The sequence below is a fragment of the Mytilus galloprovincialis genome, chromosome 11, assembly GCF_965363235.1.
Source record: "Mytilus galloprovincialis chromosome 11, xbMytGall1.hap1.1, whole genome shotgun sequence".
In the NCBI taxonomy this organism is placed as follows: domain Eukaryota; kingdom Metazoa; phylum Mollusca; class Bivalvia; order Mytilida; family Mytilidae; genus Mytilus; species Mytilus galloprovincialis.
In genome coordinates this window covers 5790528-5805758 of record NC_134848.1, presented here as the reverse complement: position 1 = coordinate 5805758, position 15231 = coordinate 5790528, and the positions used below count along the sequence as shown (strand labels likewise).

At 32.6% G+C, this 15231-nt stretch overlaps 1 protein-coding gene and 1 long non-coding RNA gene across 2 annotated transcripts in view; both read left to right on the top strand.

Annotated features, from left to right (window-relative positions):
- Window positions 1–15231, top strand: part of LOC143051535 (uncharacterized) — a 342484-nt gene that overhangs the window by 160610 nt on the left and 166643 nt on the right. The window lies entirely within an intron of this gene.
- The window catches only part of LOC143051564 (uncharacterized), a 32519-nt gene that overhangs the window by 16791 nt on the left and 497 nt on the right, over window positions 1–15231 (top strand). The window contains exon 2 of the long non-coding RNA XR_012970833.1: window positions 7621–7803. This is a non-coding gene — a long non-coding RNA (uncharacterized LOC143051564). The remainder of the gene's footprint in view (window positions 1–7620; window positions 7804–15231) is intronic.

Genomic DNA, 15231 nt, shown 5'->3' with positions numbered 1-15231 from the left:
CGACTCAATGTAAAAAAAAACATAAAATAAAAAAAATCCCTACCTATCTACCCTAACTTTTTTTCAGATGTAACTGGAACCACACATACTTTTTTATTTGGCCTATTTACATGATTTATGACGTCTGGCAAGGCTATTTAATTTTTTTTCTGGGACACCTTCCTATGAATTTTCTGGGACACCTTCCTACGTATGTCATAGGAAGGCGTCCCAGAAAAAAAAATGAAAATAGCCTTGCCAGACGTTATAATTATTTGGACTAGTCAGCATGGTCAGGAATTCAATACCATTAATTGGTGGATTATACCTCAAATCTGATACTATCATAATTAAGATTGCTCAAATAGACTAGGGTTCGGTTAAGTATTGGGGTGAAGTAGATATAAAACACAGTCATACTTCACCTGAACAATGGAAGTTACTATACAGAAACAAAACAAACCTAATAAAGACTTCCCAAAACTCATCCCAAAACTCAAACCTTAAAATAAATCCATATGCTGTCAGGCAGCTTTGAAAGCAGAAAGTTAAGCCCGATGATACATTTTTTGTACATATACTGGTCCCAGGGGACGTACTTAACTTACAAGGTGCAACTATTCAATTTACACGTCGTAAAGTCTCACTGTGAACTGAAGATGAAGAATGACAAACAAAGCGCCATCGCATGTTGATCTTGTTTAAATCTATATTCAAAATGACTTTGTGTCGAACATTGTCATCCGTATAATATCCATAAACTCCCTTCATATACACATTAGTGACACGAATTAAGAGAACTGTTAAAACTTCTAACAATACAATTGAAAGATGATAGATGAACTTCAAGACAAATGGGGTGTGAACGGAACTACATGTAGTGTCGATGTGGTATCTGTGTACTATGGACACTGTGATTCTTGTTTCCACATGTTTTACTTATTTTAATATATATTATGCAACTGGTATGATCCCTTAAATATTTAACATTTCAAAGAAAACAGTAGTCAGAATACAGAGAAACTTTATATTAAAGCAGTATAATCGTTATTTACATGTACATGATGTAGATAAACGCGAAAAATAATTGTCCTCTCTAACATGTCTAAGGAGGTATAATAGTTGTGGTTCTTGCGATCTAAACACCATGATACGGAGAACGCTCTGATTGGCTTTTTAGCTCACCTATCCCGAAGGGACAAGTGAGCTTATGCCATCACTTGGCGTCCGTCGTCTGTCGTCGTCTGTCGTCGTAAACTATTTCAAGAATCTTCTCCTCTGAAACCACTGGGCCAAATACTTTCAAACTTTAACTGAATGTTCCTTAGGGTATCTAATTTATAAATTGTATCCGAAGTTTTGATCTATCAACAAACATGGTCGCCATTGCTAAAAATAGAACATAAGGGTCAAATGCAGTTTTTGGCTTATAACTCAAAAACCAAAGCATTTAGAGCAAATCTGACATGGGGTAATATTGTTTATCAGGTCAAGATCTATCTGCCCTGAAATTTTCAGATGAATCAGACAACCCGTTGTTGGGTTGCTGCCCCTGAATTGGTCATTTTAAGGAAATTTTGCTGTTTTTGGTTATTATCTTGAATATTATTATAGATAGAGATAAACTGTAAACAGGAATAATGTTCAGCAAAGTAAGATTTACAAATAAGTGAGCATGACGGAAATGGTCAGTTGACCCCTTTAGGAGTTATTGCCCTTTATAGTCAATTTTTAACCATTTTTCGTAATTCTTAGTAATCTTTTACAAAAATCTTCTCCTCTGAAACTACCGGGCCAAATACTTCCAAACTTTAATTGAATGTTCCTTAGGGTATCTAGTTTGTAAATTGTATCCGAAGTTATGATCTATCAACAAACATGGTCGCCATTGCTAAAAATAGAACATAGGGGTCAAATGCAGTTTTTGGCTTATAACTCAAAAACCAAAGCATTTAGAGCAAATCTGACATGGGGTAATATTGTTTATCAGGTCAAGATCTATCTGCCCTGAAATTTTCAGATGAATCAGACAACCTGTTGTTGGGTTGCTGCCCCTGAATTGGTAATTTTAAGGAAATTTTGCTGTTTTTGGTTATTATCTTGAATATTATTATAGATAGAGATAAACTGTAAACAGGAATAATGTTCAGCAAAGTAAGATTTACAAATAAGTCAACATGACGGAAATGGTCAGTTGACCCCTTTAGGAGTTATTGCCCTTTATAGTCAATTTTTAACCATTTTTCGTAAATCTTAGTAATCTTTTACAAAAATCTTCTCCTCTGAAACTACTGGGCCAAATACTTCTAAACTTTAACTGAATGTTCCTTAGGGTATCTAGTTTGTAAATTGTATCCGACGTTATGATCTATCAACAAACATGGTCGCCATTGCTAAAAATAGAACATAGGGGTCAAATGCAGTTTTTGGCTTATAACTCAAAAACCAAAGCATTTAGAGCAAATCTGACGTTGGGTAAAATTGTTTATCAGGTCAAGATCTATCTGCCCAGAAATTTTCAGATGAATCAGACAACCTGTTGTTGGGTTGCTGCCCCTGAATTGATAATTTTAAGGAAATTTTGCTGTTTTTGTTTATTATCTTGATTATAATTATAGATATAAATAAACTGTAAACAGCAATAATGTTCAGCAAAGTAAGATCTTCAATTAAGTCAAATTGACCAAAATTGTCAATTGACCCCTTAAGGAGTTATTGCCCTTTAAAGACTTTTTTCACAATTTGTTCATCATGTTGACTTACTTTAAAAAATCTTCTCCTTTGAAACTGCTGTATCAATTTCAGCCAAACTTAGGCTAAATGAGTTTCAGAGTATCTAGTATAAATTTTATATTTTATTTCCTTGTATGTCAAGAAACATAGCTCCTATGGCTAAAATCATGAAAATAGAACATAGGAGAAAATGATTATTTTTTTTGGCTTTTGAAGAAAATAGGACGATCCAAAAAACATTTAAATAAATTGAAAAGCCAAAATAATCATTGATGAGAGATTTAACCAAAAGAATTAAGGTGAGCGATTCAGGCTCTTGAGAGCCTCTTGTTTTTATTTGGTATCATATGGCTTTGAAACTTTGTAAACTGTTTTATAATATACTAAGCTTAAATCATGCCAAGTTTTATCAGAATTTGTCAAGTTTTAGGCCCCTAATGGGCCCAACAATTAATGACCCCGCTTTTCGTTCTCCACAAATATAGTTCCTTTTAATTAGATTTTTTTGTGTGGAAATGAAAGAAGAGAGATGAAATAAATTTTTGGATGTTGTATTTAAACTGATTTTGATATGGAATGAGTGATTAGGCCAAGTGCAAAAAGGTAATATTTACAGTTTTTGGAACATCTCTTGACTTGTCAATAGGGGTATGGATGTGTATTAGCTAAATTTGTAAAAGTGATTGGTTCAATCTTTCTGAATTTTAGATATATATTTGGACTACAAAACGGACTAGGACTATACATTACACACACAAAAAAATTGACAAAAGTGCATGGTGCAATTTTTTTAATGATGCAAAACGTTATAATTAAGAACTGAAAGAGGAATTAATTGTGGTCTGTGGCCTGATAATAGAACCATGCAATTTAACGTCTCAGGTGTTTTCCTATAGTAATAATAGAACCATGCGGTCTATCTGATATTGATAACCCGAAAAACGTAATTAACTCTCATTCATGATATATTTTTTTTATAAACATCTTAAAATTTGTGAAATTTGGCTAGTACAGACGAGATTTAACTCTTATAATAATCTCATTTAGTTTAGCTTGGTATTATTTCGATTGAAGAACCCCAAAGACTTTTTAGGAATATAGTTTTTGTCTCCATAAAAGACGCTTAACTGTCCTTGTCATTTTTTGGTCTTTGGCTCGTTTTGACATTTTGTAAACATGACTTCAGCGATTTGTTGTTTTGTTCTATGAATTAATGTTACTCTATACTCTTATTCTTGTCACCGTGATGAAGTCATAATAATACAAGAAGTGCAGAGGAACTGCATAAAATGTCCTCTGATACGGAACGTCTGGAATAAGTATGGTATCCACAAAGACCCAAATTTAATGTACAAAAAAAAACATTAACATGAACAAGGCAACAGTACCAGTTTAAACATAGTAAATAAAGGTTAACTGAAATATTGTTGGGGTTGGAAGAAGTTATTGTATATATATTCATTGAAATTGAAATTACAAAATCACAGGAACAATATCCATGATTTTATTTAAAATCATAAAGGTAAGTACCAACACCTTTTTGCCAAAATATACTGGTACTTTTTTTATTTTTTACAGAAGTCAATTCAAATGGCCCATTAATTTTTAAAATGGCCCACTGAATTTATTTTCGCGGGGCCCTGGGACCATAGTGAAAAAAAGCTTCCAGATCACTGGGTAATCACATTTTTAACCCTTGTACCAGATCACTTTATGTAATCTCTTTCACACCATTTTAAGGCTTGTGCAGTTTGCAGGCTGTTGTAAATCGTTGTCAGTAACCATGGTAACACAATTTATTTTGCACGTCTAGTATATCAAATGGTCGTCCCCTTAGATAAACATGATTATCAAAATAAATTTCATCTAGGCTACATGTATATATATGTTATTACATTTTAATAATGTATCACTAATCATAGATGTGGGGGAATTGGTTTTTATCTTCAGAAAATTTGAATTAGTTGTGATAACAATGTTAGTCAGTTGTTTAACGAAAACACTGTAATATAACAAATAGACAGGTACATGTATGTGAACCATAGGCTTCACTCTTCGAATTACAGAATTCCCCGTATCTAGCCCCCTCCTATACTTTATCAATCTGAAACATGAATTAGATATCACATGCCTGTCTTGTGTACAAGTACATACCACTAAATACACACCTGCAATCTGAAACATGAATTAGATATCACATGCCTGTCTTGTGTACAAGTACATACCACTAATTACACACCTGCAATCTGAAACATGAATTAGATATCACATGCCTGTCTTGTGTACAAGTACATACCACTAAATACACACCTGCAATCTGAAACATGAATTAGATATCACATGCCTGTCTTGTGTACAAGTACATACCACTAAATACACACCTGCAATCTGAAACATGAATTAGATATCACGTGCCTGTCTTGTGTACAAGTATACATACCACTAAATACACACCTGCAATCTGAAACATGAATTAGATATCACATGCCTGTCTTGTGTACAAGTACATACCACTAAATACACACCTGCAATCTGAAACATGAATTAGATATCACGTGCCTGTCTTGTGTACAAGTATACAAACCACTAAATACACACCTGCAATCTGAAACATGAATTAGATATCACATGCCTGTCTTGTGTACAAGTACATACCACTAATTACACACCTGCAATCTGAAACATGAATAAGATATCACATGCCTGTCTTGTGTAGAAGTATACAAACCACTAAATACACACCTGCAATCTGAAACATGAATTAGATATCACATGCCTGTCTTGTGTACAAGTACATACCACTAAATACACACCTGCAATCAAGAATTAGATATCACATGCCTGTCTTGTGTACAAGTACATACCACTAAATACACACCTGCAATCAAGAATTAGATATCACATGCCTGTCTTGTGTACAAGTACATACCACTAAATATGCACCTGCAATCAAGAATTATATATCACATGCCTGTCTAGTGTACAAGTACACACCACTAAATACACACCTGCAATCTGAAACATGAATTAGATATCACATGCCTGTCTTGTGTACAAGTACATACCACTAATTACACACCTGCAATCTGAAACATGAATTAGATATCACATGCCTGTCTTGTGTACAAGTACATACCACTAAATACGCACCTGCAATCAAGAAATTTCGATTAGATAAGTACACAATGTTCTTTATAAAATCTGAATTACGAGGGAACTGTATGACCTTCAAAGTATTGTCAGCGAATTACGAGGGAACTGTATGACCTTCACTGTATTGTCAGTGAATTACGAGGGAACTGTATGACCTTCACTGTATTGTCAGTGAATTACGAGGGAACTGTATGACCTTCACTGTATTGTCAGTGAATTACGAGGGAACTGTATGACCTTCACTGTATTGTCAGCGAATTACGAGGGAACTGTATGACCTTCACTGTATTGTCAGTGAATTACGAGGGAACTGTATGACCTTCACTGTATTGTCAGTGAATTACGAGGGAACTGTATGACCTTCACTGTATTGTCAGTGAATTACGAGGGAACTGTATGACCTTCACTGTATTGTAATTACGAGGGAACTGTATGACCTTCATTGTATTGTCACTGAATTACGAGGGAACTGTATGACCTTCACTGTATTGTCAGTGAATTACGAGGGAACTGTATGACCTTCACTGTATTGTCAGTGAATTACGAGGGAACTGTATGACCTTCACTGTATTGTCAGTGAATTACGAGGGAACTGTATGACCTTCACTGTATTGTCAGTGAATTACGAGGGAACTGTATGACCTTCACTGTATTGTCAGTGAATTACGAGGGAACTGTATGACCTTCACTGTATTGTCAGTGAATTACGAGGGAACTGTATGACCTTCACTGTATTGTCAGTGAATTACGAGGGAACTGTATGACCTTCACTGTATTGTCAGTGAATTACGAGGGAACTGTATGACCTTCACTGTATTGTCAGTGAATTACGAGGGAACTGTATGACCTTCACTGTATTGTCAGTGAATTACGAGGGAACTGTATGACCTTCACTGTATTGTCAGTGAATTACGAGGGAACTGTATGACCTTCACTGTATTGTCAGTGAATTACGAGGGAACTGTATGACCTTCACTGTATTGTCAGTGAATTACGAGGGAACTGTATGACCTTCACTGTATTGTCAGTGAATTACGAGGGAACTGTATGACCTTCACTGTATTGTCAGTGAATTACGAGGGAACTGTATGACCTTCACTGTATTGTCAGTGAATAACGAGGGAACTGTATGACCTTCACTGTATTGTCAGAGAATTACGAGGGAACTGTATGACCTTCACTGTATTGTCAGTGAATTACGAGGGAACTGTATGACCTTCACTGTATTGTCAGCGATTTACGAGGGAACTGTATGACCTTCATTGTATTGTCAGAGAATTACGAGGGAACTGTATGACCTTCATTGTATTGTCAGCGAATTACGAGGGAATTGTATGACCTTCACTGTATTGTCAGCGAATTTTATTGGCATTCCATTCTTGAAATTACATTTAATGATACTAGACCCAGGATTTTTTTTTTTTTACAGGTTTACATCTGTTTATAAATAAACTCATCACAGATACCAGGATTGAAATTTTGTATTTGTGCCAGACGCATGTTTCGTCTACAAAAGACTCATCAGCGACACTCAAATAAAAAAAAAAGTTAAAAAGGCCAAATAAAGTACGAAGATTAAGACCATTGAGGACCAAAAATTCATAAAAGTGTTGCCAAATACAGCTAAGGTAATCTTTTCCTGAGGTAAAAAAGCCTTCGTATTTCAAAAATTCAAAGTTTTGTATACAGTTATAATTATGACCATATCAATGATAATTTACATGTTTAACATTTTATATAAATCTTTATTTGCAGATTCTTATGAGGCTAATTGACTGGTGGCAGATGGGATAAAATGTATGTAATATAAAGTGGCATTAAGGTCATGAAGACAGACTGTACAATAACATGCTGAAGTTGCAATAAGAGTTTGACAAAGACCCACGTGTAATCCCTTATTGACAGTTGCAGAACTCTGGCAAACAGATTTCACATTGGGTATTTAACATGTTTAATCATTATACGACCGCAAATTTTGAAAAAATTTTCGTCGTATATTGCTATCACGTTGGCGTCGGCGTCGTCGTCGTCGTCGTCGTCGTCGTCGTCGTCGTCGTCGTCCGGCGTCCGAATACTTTTAGTTTTCGCACTCTAACTTTAGTAAAAGTGAATGGAAATCTATGAAATTTTAACACAAGGTTTATGACCACAAAAGGAAGGTTGGTATTGATTTTGGGAGTTTTGGTCCCAACATTTTAGGAATTAGGGGCCAAAAAGGGCCCAAATAAGCATTTTCTTGGTTTTCGCACTATAACTTTAGTTTAAGTTAATAGAAATCTATGAAATTTTGACACAAGGTTTATGACCACAAAAGAACGGTTGGGATTGATTTTGGGAGTTTTGGTCTCAACAGTTTAGGAATTAGGGGCCAAAAAAGGGCCCAAATAAGCATTATTCTTGGTTTTCGCACAATAACATTAGTTTAAGTAAATAGAAATCAATGAAATTTAAACACAATGTTAATGACTACAAAAGGAAGGTTGGTATTGATTTTGGGAGTTTAGGTCCGAACAGTTTAGGAATTAGGGGCCAAAAAGTGACCCAAATAAGCATTTTTCTTGGTTTTCGCACCATAACGTTAGTATAAGTAAATAGAAATCTATGAAATTTAAACACAAGGTTTATGACCATAAAAGAAAGGTTGGGTTTGATTTTGGGAGTTTTGGTCCCAACATAATAAGGGGCCCAAAGGGTCCAAAATTAAACTTTTGTTTGATTTCATCAAAATTGAATAATTGGGGTTCTTTGATATGCTGAATCTAACTGTCATGACTGTGTATGTAGATTCTTAACTTTTGGTCCCGTTTTCAAATTGGTCTACATTAAGGTCCAAAGGGTCCAAAATTAAACTTAGTTTGATTTTGACAAAAAATGAACCAGTTAGGTTCTTTGATATGCTGAATCTAAAAATGTACTTAGATTCTTGATTATTGGCCCAGTTTTCAAGTTGGTCCAAATCGGGGTCCAAAATTAAACTTTGTTTGATTTCATCAAAAATTGAATAAATGGGGTTCTTTGATATACCAAATCTAACTGTGTATGTAGATTCTTCATTTTTGGTCCTGTTTTCAAATTGGTCTACACTAAAGTCCAAAGGGTCCAAAATTAAACTTAGTCTGATTTTAACAAAAATTGAAATCTTGAAGTTCTTTGATATGCTGAATTCAAAAATGTACTTAGATTTTTTATTATGGGCCCAGTTTTCAAGTTGGTCCAAATCAGGATCTAAAATTATTATATTAAGTATTGTGCAATAGCAAGTCTTTTTAATTGCACAGTATTGCGCAATGGCAAGAAATATCTAATTGCACAATATTGTGAAATATCAAAAAAAAAATTAATTAGAGTTATCTTTCTTTGTCCAGAATAGTAAGCAAGAAATATCTAATTGCAAAATATTGTGCAATAGCAAGATTTTTTTTTAATTGGAGTTATCTTTCTTTGTCCAGAATCAACTTAAATCTTTGTTATATACAATATACAATGTATATTCACTTTTTACTACCAACTGATAAATTAAAATAATCTTTACCATTCAGTGATAACAAGCAGTTTTTTTACATCTTAATATTTTATGATGTATTTAAATGAGTAGTTATTGTTGCAAACTCCATTAGAAATTTTAATTGAGATTAGTTTTGGAATAAGGGAAAGGGGGATGTGATTAAAAAAATTGGGTTCAATTTTTCTCATTTGAAATTTCATAAATAAAAAAGAAAATTTCTTCAAACATTTTTTTGAGAGGATTAATATTCAACAGCATAGTGAATTGCTCTAAGAGAAACAAAAATTTTAAGTTCATTAGAACACATTCATTCTGTGTCAGAAACCTATGCTGTGTCAACTATTTAATCACAATCCAAATTTAGAGCTGAATCCAGCTTGAATGTTGTGTCCATACTTGCCCTAACCGTTCAGGGTTCAACCTCTGCGGTCGTATAAAGCTACGCCCTGCGGAGCATCTGGTTTAATCATAAAGATAACTAGACAGAGGCTTTACGTAAACAAGTTTCTTTCGAAAACAACGTAAAGGCAAAGTGTACACAATTAATTACTCCACAGAATTTATGACCCGGATGTAATGGAGGGGGCATTAAGTTTTACCCTTGTCTGTCTGTACGTCCCAAAGTTGGTTTCCGTCCTCTTACTTTAGTTTGCCTCAACCAAATGTTATGAAACTTATACACAATGCTTATTACCACAAAACATAAATTAGGTTTGAATTTTGGTGGCGTCATTTTAACCGTTCTAGAGTTATGTCCCTTTACAAATGGAAAAATTGCTGAATTTTCATTTCCGTTCTCTTACTTTAGTTTGCCTCAACCAAATGTTATGAAACTTATACACAATGCTTATTACCACAAAACATAAATTAAGTTTGGAATTTGGTGGCGTCATTTTAACCGTTCTAGAGTTATGTCCCTTTAGGCTTTACAAATGGAAAAATTGCTGAATTTTTCGTTTCCGTTCTCTAACAAGTTAGCCTCAACCAAATGTTATGAAACTTATACACCATGTTTATTACCACAAAATACAGATCAAGTTTAAATTTTGGTGGTGTTGCTTTAACCGTTATAGAGTTGTGTCCCTTTACCAGTCAAGGGTCTAACTTAAATAAGTTATTAGAGAAAAATAACAGACATGTTGTTATTGTGGGCTAAAATATCAAAAAACTGTAATAACATATGTATGTTACATGTTTCAAAGGGAAAATATACAACCTTTATTTTGTTAAATTTTTCACTATTTCTATTGATATTATAATTTTCTTTATGTATACTAATCTTTGCCAAGATATAATGACTCATAGTTTACCTATCATGCATAGCACACCTATATTATTACAGAAATTATATTTCTGCAATAACTAAAGGGTGTTATTACAGTTTCTCTATATCTCTTTAAAGAATTTGCTCTGACTTGCATAATGGTTTATTTCCATTCATTGTAAGAAATGATGATCAGAGCTTGTCATGAGGCACTGCGCAAGATTCCCAGTGTCTCGTTTACTCTCATATTGTAAGTTTCATGCTTGTAATAACCTAAGCCTTGTTATTATAGCTTAGTTTGCCCATAAAGGCCTTTTCTGATTGATTTACCATGGTTGATCAAAATTGTATTAATGGAATTAGAAAATTAGTTATAAAGATAATATATTAAACTACTGCGCAAAGTTTTAAGAATTCCCAAGTGCCCATTAAAGATAAAATAATTATGATATATTTAACTGATAACAAACATATGTTATTACAGATTAAGGGAAAAAGAGTAGACAACTCTTGAAAGTGTCTGTAATAACAACATGCATGTTATTTTTCTCTGATAACTTATTTAAGTTAGACCCTTGACTGTTTACCATGTTTAGAAATGGAAAAATTGCTGAATTTTTTGTTTCCGTTCTCTAACAAGTAAGCCTCAACCAAATGTTATGAAACTTATACACCATGCTTATTACCACAAAATACAGATCAAGTATGAATTTTAGGGGTGTCAATATTACTGTTCTACACTTATGCCCCTTTATAACGTTACATTATATGCAAGCGGGGGCATCATCTGTGTCCCATGGACACATTCCCCATTTATTTATTTAATTAAATGATTGCACCAACATGACCAAAGGCAGATTCCATAAAGAAAAGAAAATTTCCGTCAAAAAGAACAAATTAAGAAAAATGATACTAACTGTTATCTGAATGATAATCATGATAATGTGTAAATGTTTTATTGAATAGTAATGTTAAATAAAGCAAGAAAACCAATAATTGGATATGATTATTTCCATTAAAAGTAGAAATGATTGAAACAAGTTGAAAAATGTGAAATGTTTGGCGGAAATTACTTCCCATTTTTTGACACAAGGTTTATGTTTTACGATGCTTTAAGTTGACACTGGTATCATGGTTTTTATTAGTGTAGTCTGATTATTCAAACATCCCTGTGACCAAATCTTTTGCTTTTCTTTTGTTAAAAACATCTGTGATATATATTTTTTTCAATTTTAAATACCTTGCTTATTAGATGTTTGTCGTTATGATAGCAACATGTTCATAAAATCTTGCCACATCATTGTAGGTGCTTATATAAGCTTGTTAAAACTGTATTTCATAATGTACGTTAAACATAGACATTTTAGATCTTTCGATTTACTTTATTTAATCAATAGTTTTATCAAATCTGTTGCTAACATAATTTCTGTCAAACTTGTCATCTTATGTTAGCAACATTTGGATGTGCTACAAATTAGAGTTATCTGTCCTGGGTTGAAATCTTGTTAAATGTCAGGCAGCGGTATTTTACAGGAGTTCTTAATATGACTTTCAACTAGGATAAGATCTTCAATGTTACGGTAGTTAAAAATCTCAAATATATATATTGTCCGTCAAATTTATATGTTAGCACAATCTTATGTTAGCAACAAGTCCGTCAATATTTTTTGTTAGCAACACTATTTAGTCCGTCAAATCTTATGTTAGCAACAATAATGTCTGTCAAATCTTATGTTAGCAACAAAAAAGTCCGTCAAATATTATGTTAGCAACAAAAAAGTCTGTCAAATATTATGTTAGCAACAAAAAAGTCTGTCAAATGTTATGCTAGCAACAAAAAAGTCTGTCAAATATTATGTTAGCAACAAAAAAGTCTGTCAAATATTATGTTAGCAACAATAAAGTCTGTCAATTCTTATGTTAGCAACAAAAAAGTCTGTCAAGTATTATGTTAGCAACAATAAAGTCTGTCAATTTTTATGTTAGCAACAATGGTTTTTGTAGTAACAAAAGAAAATATTTACTAAACATTTAACAGAGCTCCAGATAAGAATTCACAAATTGGGTTTTTACCCACCATTTTCTTATATAATTGGGTTATTAATTCCAATTCACCCCTCATGTTAATATCAAATTGGGTTTTTCACCACCAAGCTTCTTAATGTATTGGGTTTTTTCATCAACACAGTATTGAATATTTAGGCAATATCAACCCCAGATTTTTTTCCATCTTAAATATGTTTCCTTCTTTGTTTAGCTGTTATATTTGGTTTAGGGTTTATAGGGTTATTTGCTAGCTGTTTTATTTGGTTTATTGACTGAGAAGCAATACACCTTTCCACTATCTACTGATAAGCCCGCCCCCCTTAGCAACTCATGGCAACCCAGCATCTTAGGTCAAGCTAATCAACAAAATGGCGGTTATTATGAACATTGGATAATAACAAAGTAAAGAAAATGTTATAAAAAATATAAAGAAGAGCAATATATATATGTTTTTGTGTTAAAATATGATAAAATGGTTACTCCTCAAGAGTTGAGAGATGGATTAATGAAATTCTGACCATTTAAACTAAATTAAAAGAAACAAATAGAATATTGAAATTTGAAGCTATACTAGATTATAACTTTCATTCACAAAAATGTAGTTTTCACAACTGATATAGAATATGATATGATTGATAAGATAAATTATGATGATAAATTACAGGTTTAATTAAGCATGGCTAATAAATGCTGATAAGTATGTTTACTATGTAGACAAACACAGCATTGGGTCAACTTGTGAAACAAGCATCATTGCTCCAGTACCTAATAATTGTTTATTGAATAATTTTTAACCAATTTTCCTTTTTTATGTCCATAGATAACTTTTACTGATAATTAAAATTCCTATCACCAAGTAAAAAGTAAAGAACAAAAGAAAATTAATTCATTTTTTGCTTACATGTATATTTGGACATTGAAGTTCGTCTTGGCTTTAATTCATATAAACTCTTAATTGTCCTTTTAAAACAGAAATCTTTGCACATATTACCTTTTTAATTTCAAATTAAGAAAATAAAATATATCCAAAACTTCTCACTACTTTTTTTTTCTTTTTATAAAATATATGATAATAAATCCTGTTTAATCGGTAAATATTCCCACAGAAGACCAAGTCGTATCAAAATAACACTTTATTTTACTAATGAAGCGTCTATTGAAATATATCTTTTTATTGTTATTCAAGTTTCCCCTACCTTTTAACAAAATTCTAAGAATAACAGTACAAACAAAAATACTTTCATTTCTATATTTAACTCTTTAATTGCTGAATCTCTACATTATGATATATATAATGTAATTTCAAGAAATAACACATTCTAACTTGGATGTTTTATAGTATAATAAATTCTTAAATGAATGAAAAAAATATCAATTTGAATTCTAATTCAATTTGTAAACCAATCGAAATCTTGTATTTCAAAATATATATTTTTTCATCATTTTTTTATAAATACTATTAGCATGTAAACAATATTTTAAAAGCCATCCTATTCCTTTTTAATTGATTTATTAATTACTTTCATTCATTGGAATAACCTTTTATTTTGTTGGAAATTGACAACTTGACCTTCCTCTACCCTCTTACATTGATTACTTTCCCTAAAACAATATTATTAATGATTTAATTGCAAAAAGTTCAAAAAAATTCTATCAAATTAACTGTTCAGATAAGAAAGCTTGACCGAGGTTATGTCCGACAACACGTGCTGCTATCAAATGTTTACACATGTGGTAAATTGACCACATGTGATTGGTCAATTAACTGATGATTGGCAGGAGAATGGATAGGTGTATTGTAGGTTTAATTTGTGTTCCGTTCCAAACCTTCTGCCAGTTTTGTATTTTCTCATATAAACTGTAAAAAAACGGATATGTGTATTCACAGGCACTCGTCTTGTACCTTTATGTAATAAATTCTTAGACCAGTGCCTGTGTGTGTATATATTCATTATAAATTAACCGTAAAATGAAAAAAAATAGTATATAAACTCTAATTATACTTGAATGTTTTTGTTTTATTCCAATTTTCATAAATCTGGGTTTAGTTGTCTTTTATTAGAACTTTTGGTTTCTGATGCTTTATCATGTTATATTAAATTGATTTGGCCTTTCATCTTTCCAACTGATTTCGTTTTTGAGGAAACCCTGCTGTTATTAGAAATGTTCTCGTTAAGGTACGCACACACGCCCGTGTTTTCGATGGACGCTTCCTAAAAACACTGGCTGAGTCTTGTTATCATCATAACTTTCCCTAAGCTTTTCCAAAGAAGCAGAAAATATGCTTCTATTCAGTATTTTTACCGGACATTCACTTTTGTTTTAATTCAATGTATGTTATGATAAATCCCGAGCAATGCGAAAAAAATATGACTTCATGACACACGCTAATTGGATAAATGCAGAGAAGATCGAAATGTTTTCAAAAACACGTGTACCTATTGAGCAACGGAAAACTCTAACAGGGACCCCTTTCAGCTACTTGATGCAGGGATCTATTTTTAGAACGAAAGGAAATTTCAAATTATAAATATTATAAAAATAGTTTACG